The sequence below is a fragment of the Thamnophis sirtalis genome, unplaced genomic scaffold, assembly GCF_051295495.1.
Source record: "Thamnophis sirtalis isolate CommonGarterSnake01/CBP01778 unplaced genomic scaffold, rThaSir2_p1.2 scaffold_1, whole genome shotgun sequence".
Lineage (NCBI taxonomy): Eukaryota > Metazoa > Chordata > Lepidosauria > Squamata > Natricidae > Thamnophis > Thamnophis sirtalis.
The window spans coordinates 27561974-27572980 of NW_028261381.1; positions in this window are offsets into that span (position 1 = coordinate 27561974).

Here is an 11007-nt window from a genome sequence, read left to right on the forward strand (position 1 = left end):
TTTTGGTGAGTATTTTCCACAATTCCGATTGATACACCCATTGCAACTTTACAGGAACAGATAGTAAGTGGGAATGACCTTGGGGCACAACAGGAAGAGCCACAGACTGGACAATTCTCATGTAAAAGATTTCTCATCCTGCAGAAGAGATGGAATGGGAAGTGTTTCAAAAGGGACCCTCCCTACTTTTCTGGATAGTAAAAAAGAGAGAAGGAAGAAGTGTTTCAAGCTCTTAATGTAATCTTACCATAAAACTAGAGTAGTACTCATGGTTGTGCTCTTCAAGGATAATCAGGAGGACTCAACCAAGTAATATGTTCTCCTTCCCACCCATACGGATTATTGCAATCCATTCTACAGGAGGTTTCTTTTGAAGACCATTGTAGAAACTACAATTAGTTTCCAAAGCAGTAATCCACTGACTGGTGGGCACATGTCACGAATGCACATTAATCCCTGTGCTATAGGCCCTGCATTGGCTTCTAGATGCAGTCAAAGGGCAAGTTCTGATTGATAAAGCCGTACGTGGCTTTGAGCCCAGAAGTCTCTAGGAGTCTATTTTCCAACTTGAATTGACTCACTGGGTTTGTTTGTTCCAGGAGAAGCTGCTGTCATTAGTTCACTTCCATGAAGTGGGAAAAGCCAAGATACAGAATACAGCTGCTTTTCTGTGATAGCACCTGCTTTTTGGAGCAGCATCTTAGTTGAGTTCAGTCTGCCCTCACAATGTCATTTTGGAAAGTGTTGAAAATGAAGCTCTTCCAATGAACCTTGTGGTGTAAACAGCGGTCATTTTGGGGTTGGGGCAGGGGTGAAATTCAGCAAGTTCTGGAGAATCGGTAGGTTAAATTTTGAGTAGTTTGGAGAACCAGCAAATACCACCTCTGACTGGCCCCTGAGTGGGTGGGAATGGAGATTTTGCAGTATCCTTCCGCTGTCACACCCACTAAGCCACACCTACAGAACCGGTAGTAAAAAAAAGTTGAATTTCACCTCTGGGTTGGGGTTAGGGATAGATTTGCTGGTTTTACCTTTGATTTGGTTATACTTATGAAATTGTGTTGTGCTTTAATTTATGCACCTTTATTATTATGTGCCTGGTGTCAGAAGTGAAAGATCAGGTCCACAAGTGAAGGTACAATTAAATTGATTTACTGCTGATCATATGTATGCACAAGAATCTTCTCAACTAATGGTTAACCCTGTTTGGGGTTAGATAAAGATCAATAGAATTCTAGGTAGGTTGAACTTAGTTCCATTGTGACTTATAGGGATTCTAGGCTGATCCCTCTTTTAACTCCACCTCCACAGTCTTCCGTTTCTTTTATAACTGCAAGTTGAATGGATAAATGAATGAAGACCATTATGCCACTGTTGCCTCTGGGAGCAATAGCAAATATAATGATGAAAGAGATAAATGTCAAATATTATTCTCTTATGCTATGATTTAATTTTAAGCAGCCCAACCAGAAAATTACCAAGATATTTTTCACTGTTCTAAAGTCAAGTTCCTTTTCCTTCTCAATATGCAAAACCACAAAATGCAAGCATCCACTGACAGAAATTCTACAATTGACTTCCAGTTGAGTTAATTCATTACCCCTCATTTATTTATTCTGGATCTTACTGAAAATCATTATTTGCCATTTGCTGTTGCATTTCAAATGAGGATTTGAATGAAGCCATGCGGATTTATTCTGAAATAGTCCTCAGAACCCACAACCGATATTCAATGTATGGTGCTGATCTACTAATTTATCTTTACTCATATAAATTCAAGCATTTTGACCTTCATGGTAAAAACATGCTGCAGTCAGCATCGTAGAGGGAATAAAGATGCTGCAGTGAACTGAAATGCATTACCAGCTCCCTGGAGAAAAGGCCTTTACATCCATCTCAACCACAGGAAGCAGGTTAAATAAGAGGTGTCATGAATAATTTACAGCTGGGGAATTCTGGGAGTTGAAGTCCACACATCTACAAACTGCCAAAGTAGAAAAACACTGATTTAAGCCACACTGTCTTAATTTGAATGCCCTCCCTTCAAATCTATGCTTTTTTCTGGGGGGGGGAGGGGCATATACTATATGTGGATGCAGAACAAAGAAACTGGGTTATTCCAGATAGCCATAAGGCCAAGAAATAGCAGTCAGAAGAACAAAGCTAGCTTCGCCCTGGGACGCACTGGAAAAACTTCAGTAAAACTCCAGCATGTTTTATACAATACTAAAGCCATAAAGTGGGTTGCTACATGACTCTAGTGTTTGTGACTAGAAAATCATGGTCAATGGTTTAGCATGTGATTCCAGGTACCTGTAATTTATTTAATAAATCATGCTAAAAAGATATTATAGTTTAGTATGCACCAGCTCATAATCACGCTCTAGATCAGGGGTTTCAAACTCAAGGCCCGGGGGCCAGATCCGACCTGCAGAGTGCTTAAATCTGGCCCTCAGGGTCCCCCTGGAAACAGAGAAGGACTGGCCTGTGGTGCCTCTGCCAGCAAAAACGGAGCTCACGAAGGCAACGGGCAGCCCTCCAGAGCTCAGTTCTCGCTGGCAGAGGTCTGCAGGAGGCCGCCACAATGAAAACAGAGCTCGGGAGCCCGTTTTTGCTGGCAGACCGCTTGGGCGCCCCCCCGCACAAGTGACATTGAGCTGGCCACACCCTCCATGGCCACACATACTCCCCCGAGGCCAAACACAACCCTGATGAGACCTGCAATGAAATTGAGTTTGACACCCCTGCTCTAGATAGTTCTTTCCTAAGGATCAAGAAAACAGAATCTCTAGGTAGTACCAACATAAGTGCTTAGAAGTTGGGGGTGGGCGGAATACTTGAAAACAAATTCAAAATGCCATCAGTTGACTTGAGTAATTCATCTTGGAGCTAGTACTAGTAGCTCACTAGTTTTGCATTGAATTTTTTCTGTGGGCATAGCTACTGTATGTTGCATCTACGTCCACACATGGGATTCTGTTGCTCCAACTTTGGGGGTTTTCTTGGTATGTCATTATTATTTATTAGCGTATGGTGTTTTTACATTAGTTAGGAGACTACAATGCAATTGCACAGCAGTAGTTTGGCTGCCAAGGTATGTGCTCCACCGTAGGAAATGCTCAGGCGGTTCCCATGGTGCACTACAAGAAAGCAAGCTGGCTTTGCACAAGAAAGAAAGACAAGTGGCTCTTCCCGCAGTGGCATCCAAGGCCCCCTACCTTCTCGGAACTGCCTCGCAAATGGACACTGCAACTGGGAAGGTTCAGAGGGCAAGAATCTGACTTTCTGCACAGAGCACCACTGAAGTGGTATCTATTTTATCTACTCATACAGAGCATACTTTCAAACTGTGGGGTGGGCAGAGCTGAGATGAGTGACAGGAGCTCACCCTGACACGCAGTACCAGAACTCGAACCACTGAAGCAGAAACCATCTCCAGTGGCATTAAGACACCGAGCCATCATGCCTGTTAGTATGTGATGAAATAAATTTTTGTGTCTGTCTTGGAATCACAAAAGCTTCAACTGATCTTTTTCAGAGTTTAGCCTGGGCCAAACTATTAATAAGCTGCTCATTGCTTTCTTTGCACCTTTTCCTAGTGTCATCATATAAACTGGACCAAACTAAGAAACCAATGCCAAATTACTTTAAAATTACTTTTATTGGTACAATTATAAGGACAGAATCTTGCAAGTCTGAATGTGGTTCCCCCCCTCTCTCCCTTTATTTATGTGAATTAAGAAGGTCCTGACTGAGACCTAAATTACTTTCTTCTTGCTCCTCTGATTATTGTCCTGGTAGAACACTTCATCCTGCCTTTCAAGGCCACTCCCTATTTCCTCTACACCTGGAATTGGGTTTTTTGAATTACCATAGAGTACAAGTGACCCTTCCCACCCCTAGTTTCAACAGCTAGGTGTCATCCTCCAAGAGACTTCCCTGTAGAATTTAGGTTGTCATGGTGATGGGGCATCACCACCTGCACTTCCCTGCCATGGAGACAGAGCTGGAATAGAACATTTTGTTTAGCTGGCATTGGACATTCTGCACCCAGCATATGACCTAACTGGGCAGGGGGGCAGCATAATTGAGAAAAGGGAAACGTTTCCATTTTCCAAAGACGAGACAGCAATGTAACATTGTACATTTGCAAGATTTTATTTCGTATGATGATGATGATGATCGATGATTGACTATAATGATGATTCACATTCTTCAGCGGGAAAGAAAGGCTTCGGAAGCCTTATTAGGTTTAACAACTTAAAAAATGACAGAATGTGAAAAGAGGCTGGGGAAGGAAAAGAAAAGTAAGGCAATGGGCATACTTCATGGTACTGTAATGGCCAGTGGTAGAGATGGACTGCCCAAGAAAATTCAGATAATATACCTCCCTCAAGAGAGGATTCTGTGCTGTTCTTCAAGGCCCTATTATTTCTGAAAAGAAGAAAGTCTATGGGTAACTACAACTCTACTAGTTAGAGCAGCAGCTGTGGAGTCAAGGATTCTTGTGGTCTCTATCACAGGTGGTATTCAGCAGGTTCTGACCAGTTCTGGAGAATCGGTAGCGGGAAGTTTGAGTAGTTCAGAGAACTGGTAAATACCACCTCTGACTACCCCTGCCCCCATCTATTCTCTGCCTCCCGAGTCCCAGCTGATCAGGAGGGAATGAGGATTTTGCAGTATCCTTCCCCTGGAATGGGGAGAAGGGAGGTTTTGCACTATCCTTTCCCTGGAGTGGGGAGGGAATTTTACAGTATCCTTTCCCTGGAGTGGTGTGGGAATGGAAATTTTACAGTATCCTTCCCCTGCCATGCCTACCAAGCCATGCCACGCCCACCAAGCCACGCCCACAGAACCTGTAGTAAAACATTTTGAATCCCACCCCTGGTCTGTATTTGATTCACAGTCCTGATGACCTTTGAGAAATTGGGACTGCAGGGAGGCCGAAGTCGGCCCAGAAGCCTTTTTCTGAAAGCAGTGAAAGATGGATGGATGCCACCATCAAGGCAAGGCTCAGCCAGGGTTAGAAGTCAGTGGATGATGTTGACTCCTTACAATGCAGCAAGAGCTGAATGCAAGCATTCTTGAGTATAAGTGCAGGAAGTTACAGGAAAGAACTATCAGAATAACTATATCTTTATTGAAATTTCAGAAGAAAACAGCGAACATCCTTGATTTTGTAGGGTGGTTTTTATGTGTTAAATATGCATCTGTATCTGAATACAATCTGGGTTAATCAACAGTCATGGAACCATAGGGTTTGTGGGTATGAGGTGTGTTGTGAACTCTTTCCTTCAGGCAGTATCACAAAAAGTATGATGAAGGCAATGGTGGGATCCTACCGGTTTAACAACCAGTTCGGTGATCGCGCATTCTGCCACGCGACTCAGCTGAGAAGATATAGGTGAGTTAAGCGCAGGGGTGGGTGGGCAGGCCCACTTCATCATTGGAGCGAACAGGTTCGCTCCCAGCTGATGGTCGGAGCTACCAGTTCACCCGAACTGGTCCGAACCGGTAGAATCCCACCCCTGGATAATGGTCATATGCAACCTTCACATTGCGCTGCTTTACCAGCGCTGTCATTTGCGATAGAAGCATTTCAATAGGCTTGCCTTCCTCCATGGCTACCTATTAATTTCATCAAAGAAATTAATCAAAAATAGAAAGACAAAGTTTCATAATATTCTCTCACTCTATTGCTTTGAATTAGACCTTTGACCGTGGGTGATAAGGCTGCTTTGACTTTCACCACGTCTGGTAAAATTGTTCATGTAAATTGCATTCACACAACTTAATTGCACTCATGGAATTGACTCACATGTAAGATGACAGTTGGAACTGATCTAAATAATGAAAATGATTATGTTCTCTGTTTACAGATGCTCAGAAGAGTTGTATTTGTCAAAATTAGCCTTCATGGTTATATATGCAGCCAAATTCTGCCACCTTGTGGAAAGCTGCTGCCATAAAATTATTTAAATTTGATTTTATTACTGCTGGAATAATTGCTTTCATCCCCTCTTCCCTGCCTAGACATATGCATTTCCAAATATTACACTGCTTTTATATGCCATCCTCATGACAACAATCGTATTGTGTGAACTCTAACAACCGAAAATTCAAATCTCTATAATCACTATCTTTCATTATTACCTCTATCCTCCATCCATCCATCCATCCCTCCATCCCTCCATCCATCCCTCCAACCAACCAACCAACCAACCAACCATCCAGCTATCCATCCACCCATTCTAATGTGCTGTCAGTCATACATGTTAAAGCCATGTTGAATGGCTCTGACATGACAATGTCAGCCTAGTGACCAAAATCAAATTACTTGTCTGGTGAATATAAAAAAAATGAAACTGCTCGCAGAATTAATACACACTTATGATAATACTGTTCTTAAGCTTACTGATCACTGTGCAGCACCTTAGAGATAATACAAGTTATGAACACTGCAACTAAATGGTTTAAAGGTCAAGAGGTGCTCCTCCACAAAGAAAGATCACATCAGCTGTGACTCTGTTTCCTCTTCCTAGCCTTTATTTATAAAATCTACTAAATGATGTGAGGAAAGTTGGGCTGCATTTAGCAGGACTAAGAATGCTTCCTCCGGAAGGCTCCCAAGGACCAATCAGAAGGCATTCTGCAGTGACTGCCTTTCCTCCATTCACAGATTTCCTGTGGAAAGAAACAGGATGGACAAAAGGGTGGGGCTTATGATTCTGTATGGAACAAATGGCTTCTGGTCTTCAAGCTTGCTCCCTCCTCGCAACAAAATATGAGGTAACTAAAAATCAAACTTTGTACGGGTTCTTTATTCAGGCAAGATTTTAAGATTAGCATTTTGGTAAATACCTGAGTAGTATTGAACAGGGGCATTGGTCGGATTCATTATTTTTTTTACTACTGGTTCTGTGGGTGTGGCTTGGTGGGTGTGGCTTGGCTTGGTGGGTGTGGTTTAGTCGGTGTGGCAGGCAAAGGATACTATAAAATCTCCATTCCCTCCCCACTCCAGGGGAAGGATACTGCAAAATCCCCATCTCTTCCCAATCAGCTGGGACTCGGGAGGCAGAGAATAAATGGGGGCGGGGCCAGTCAGAGGTGATATTTACCAGTTCTCTGAACTACTCAAAATTTCCACTACTGGTTCTCCAGAACTGGTCAGATCCTGCTGAATTCCACCTCTGAACAGAAGGCTCTGAGCAGTATATGGAAAAGTTACCAAAGATCCTGTCAGCCTTTCAAGGAGGCAGGTTAGGAAAAAGAGACCACAAGAAAAAATACAAGAGCTGTACCATATTGATGTAAGCTACACAGACAGGATTCATTTAATGATCACATTTGGGATTGCCAACATGATCATTATGTGAAGCAGTTGCTACGTGAAATTTCTTTCTTTCTCTTTGTTTCTCTGCTTATGTTTTATTACCTCTGTCTGGATTCTTTTCCAAGGCCATCTTGGTGCTCCTCTACAGATTCCCCCTTAATATTCTGCAAAAAAATGTCAAAATGTTTATACAAGTCTTGACTGGAAGTATTTAATGTCTTTTAAAAATACTTAAAAAAACATATGATTATGTTCTATTTCAGAAGGTTAAGATAGCTACAGTGTAAAATAGAGAAACAATGTGGGAAAGAGATAGCACAATGGATCCTATCTAAAGAATATCGGATATACAGTATATATGCAGTAATAGGGGTTCTTTTCATTGCCTTCTTGCTTTGATATTTCCACACAATTTAATATTTTACTGTCTCAGAGAAACACTGTCTTCAGGGTGTGCTAATGAGTGCCCTAAGAGCTCCCACTCCATTTGCTTTAAATCTTGCAAGATTATCCAACTTTAGTGATGATGGATGCTGTCATCTTTCCATTTGGTGACAAAATAAAGAAAAACGTCTCTGTTCCCACACAAGATCTCCTCACTCTGGCTTACGACTTCATTGTTCTGGGGTTAAAAAAAATGAGGTGGGACACAAGCTTGTTGAAATGACTTCCAAATTTGACAAAATTGCTCATGATTCCAGGTGAAGTTTGTTTGTTTTTTAAATAGCAACTTAGTTTGGGATTTATGATGAATAACCTGTCTTTTGCCAACCTGCAGGCTAGAATAAACCAGGCATATTTTTGCTTGCTTCAAAAGAGAAATACGTATACAAATGAATATTGCAGTTATAAAAACCACACCAATATGAGCTAGTATTATGAATTAAATTTGACCCTTCATAATGAAATATTTAAAAAGCCACAATAATATCTTGGTTGTGTACATTGTTCAATGATATTTTGCAGGCAGCTTTCTGTTTAGAGTAGACTTAATACTCTTCTGCATATTTTAGTTGGAATCATTTGGAGTACATATGAACATAAGCATCCTTTTCTTGCATGTACATATTGGGGCTTCACTAACATTATCTGTGCCTAGCAAATGAAAACAATGCAGCAGAAATGGTATTCTGGAAACTGTTAGGTACAAGGCAGTTGCTATGGCAAACAGATAAATGTATCTTGCGGGCAAAGTGCTTCAAATCTAAAACGTTTCATGCTTGAAACACACCTATGTCCAACTCATAACTGTTTTTCTAAGGCTGAATCAGTTTCTGATTCTGTCTTCAGGATTCAGGATTCAGGAGTTTATTTGTATGCCGCCCTTTTCCCTGGGGGGACTCAGGGCGGCTCACATCCGAAAGGGAAAAAGGGGAAACAGACTTTTACATAGACGATAACACATAATTAAAAGAAAACACAACATTCATACCATTCGGGAGGGTACAATCTTAGCCCCAGGCCTGGCGGGCTAGCCAGGTTCTGATGGCTGTGCGGAAGGTCTGGAGAGTGGTGAGGGTACGAATCTCCACGGGGAGATCGTTCCATAGGGTCGGAGCTGCCACCGAGAAGGCTCTCCTCTGCGTGGTCGCCAGTCGGCATTGACCCGCAGATGGAACCCGGAGGAGGCCCAATCGGTGAGATCTAATAGGTCGTGTGGAGGTAATTGGCAGTAGGCGGTCTCTCAAGTACCCAGATCCACTACCATGGAGGGCTTTATGAGTGATGAGTAGCACCTTGAAGCGTATCCGGAGATCAACAGGTAGCCAGTGCAGCTCGCGGAGGATAGGTGTTATGTGGGTGAAACGAGGTGCACCCACAATCGCTCGCGCGGCTGCATTCTGGACTAGCTGAAGTCGCCGAATACGCCTCAAGGGCAGCCCCATGTAGAGCACATTGCAGTATTCCAGTCTAGAGGTCACAAGGGCACGAGTGACTGTTGTGAGAGCCTCCCGGTTCAGGTAGGGGCGCAACTGGTGCACCAGGCGAACCTGGGCAAATGCCCCCCTGGTCACAGCTGATAAATGGTGTTCAAAAGTCAGCTGTGGGTCCAGGAGGACTCCCAAGTTGTGGACCCTGTCTGAGGGGTGTAATGTTTGACTCCCCAGCCTGAGAGATGGAATACTTGCCAAATTGGCGGGAGGGAAACACAACAGCCACTCGGTCTTATCTGGGTTGAGCACGAGTTTGTTGACCCTCATCCAGTCCCTAACGGCTTCTAGTCCCTGGTTCATCACGTCCACCACTTCATTGAGTTGGCACGGGGCGGACAGATACAACTGAGTGTCGTCCGCATATTGATGGTATTTTATCCCGTGCCGCCGAATGATCTCACCCAGCGGTTTCATGTAGATGTTGAAAAGTAGGGGGGACAAGACCGAACCCTGCGGCACCCCATATGTTAGGGCCTAGAGGTCGATCTCTGCCCTCCAACTAACACCGACTGCGACCTGTCCGAGAGGTAAGAGGAGAACCACTGCAAAACGGTGCCTCCCACCCCCACCTTCCGCAGTCGTCGCAGAAGGATACCATGGTCGATGGTATCGAAAGCCGCTGAGAGGTCAAGGAGAACCAGAATGGAGGCGTAGCCTCCGTCCCTGGCTCTCCAGAGATCATCGGTCAATGCGACCAAAGCGGTTTCTGTGCTGTAGCCAGGCCTGAAGCCGGACTGGAATGGGTCAAGGTAGCTAGCTTCCTCCAAGGACCGCTGGAGCTGAAAGGCCACCACCTTCTCAACAACCTTCCCCACAATGTCTTAATTTATTGGATCCTGGAAGATGGTACTGCCTAATCAGCAAGATCCAGAATGTTCCAATTCTCCCCAGCCATATCCTTGGATTCAAGGGAGTGTGAGTAAATCTTATTTGGGAAGAAGGAGGTAAAGCTATAGCCACTCAGGATAGGATTTGTGTAAGCATCCTCCTCTTGGTCCATCTTTAAATAGTAATGTGTACAGACTCAACATTGACATAACAATCTTGGGAGACAGAGCAAATGAGCTTCTTGGATGAGATAATCTACGAATCCTGTGTTCTCTATCTTGTCAACTAAACCATACTTAGTAGATAGCTTATAAAACAAAGTGGGATTTAAAGAATGGAGAAAAAATTCCAAGAACTAAAAGACATCTATTTTATCACAAAAGGGCAACGTTTTCCCTACAGTATTCACATAAAATGGTTAACTATTTATTATGAAAAATCATATCTCCTCTTTCAAATACTTTTTTCTCCTTAGATGATGTCAAATCAGCATTGGCTCTTATCAACCACAAAGACTTTCCCCAAGATGAATTATTGGCCACAAACCTGGCCCTAACAATAAAATAAGAAGTTGAGCCAAGAACAACCAAACTCTGAAACAATAGATAAAGGTGATCAGAGATATTAAAGTAGACAGGGAAAGTTACAAGAATCGGAAAAATGGCTGATTAATTACTACTAGAGGGAGAATGCAAGAACTGTGTGTATAGTGGGTTTGGGATAGACTTAGGGAGTTTTGGATTGGAGTTCAGTTTGATGCTTTAAACAATATGGAATTGTGAGAACTTTCTTAGATCTCACTAAGTGGGGTAGTAGTTAGAATCAAGAGTGGGTTGCTACTGGCATTACTGCCAGTTTGGCATGCAATTTTTTTTGCGTGCGCCAAATGTGCGCTCCACACGCAAGCACATT